The 656-nt window shown below is 34.1% G+C and overlaps 1 protein-coding gene across 1 annotated transcript in view; it reads right to left on the minus strand.

Annotated features, from left to right (window-relative positions):
• Window positions 1–656, minus strand: part of LOC119591957 (nucleoside diphosphate kinase 6-like) — a gene marked incomplete at its 5' end in the record, with an annotated part of 3,233 nt that overhangs the window by 1,913 nt on the left and 664 nt on the right.

Genomic DNA, 656 nt, shown 5'->3' on the forward strand with positions numbered 1-656 from the left:
TACGTTAACCTCCAATATCTGAAGATTGACTTTGTTAATACTAGAACTGACATTTAACTCATCTAGGGAATTAAGAAAAGGTTGAAATAAATTCTATAAAGTTAAAGCATTTCAATTAACCCTTTTCACTGTGGGTGCCTAAGCTGCTGGCTGGCTCTGGGAAACAGGCTTATTATTGCACAATGGCCGTTTATGCAAGCTGGATTGGATAATTTGTTGTTTTTGCCACATTGACTTTAATTTTAAGTTGTGTTCCTGTTCATCAGTAATTTAGTCTATGTGAGCAGTAGATCTCTCATGACATACTGTTGACTCTAGCAAAAGACTGTCTGTCAGTGTGGTTAGTTGATGCTCTGACAAAGACACAGATCTGTTTGGTGTGAATATCAACTTCATTTCTATAAACTTTATATAACTACCAAAAGCCATACTATATCCCAGGCTCTGAATAAATATATTTTTACTTTTTGAAGATGCTCAATCAAGAGAAGAAAATAAAATTTAAGACTATTTATATATGACAACCACGCCATATGGCACAACAACTCAGGTTACAGGTTGTCAGGCCCTATCAGTAAAAATTAACAGGTTTAGTCCACATCATGGCTCAAGCCTTACAAACTGATGATTAAAAAATATAAAATATAAACAAACAA

The sequence above is a fragment of the Penaeus monodon genome, chromosome 29 (assembly GCF_015228065.2).
Source record: "Penaeus monodon isolate SGIC_2016 chromosome 29, NSTDA_Pmon_1, whole genome shotgun sequence".
NCBI classification, from domain to species: Eukaryota; Metazoa; Arthropoda; class Malacostraca; order Decapoda; family Penaeidae; genus Penaeus; species Penaeus monodon.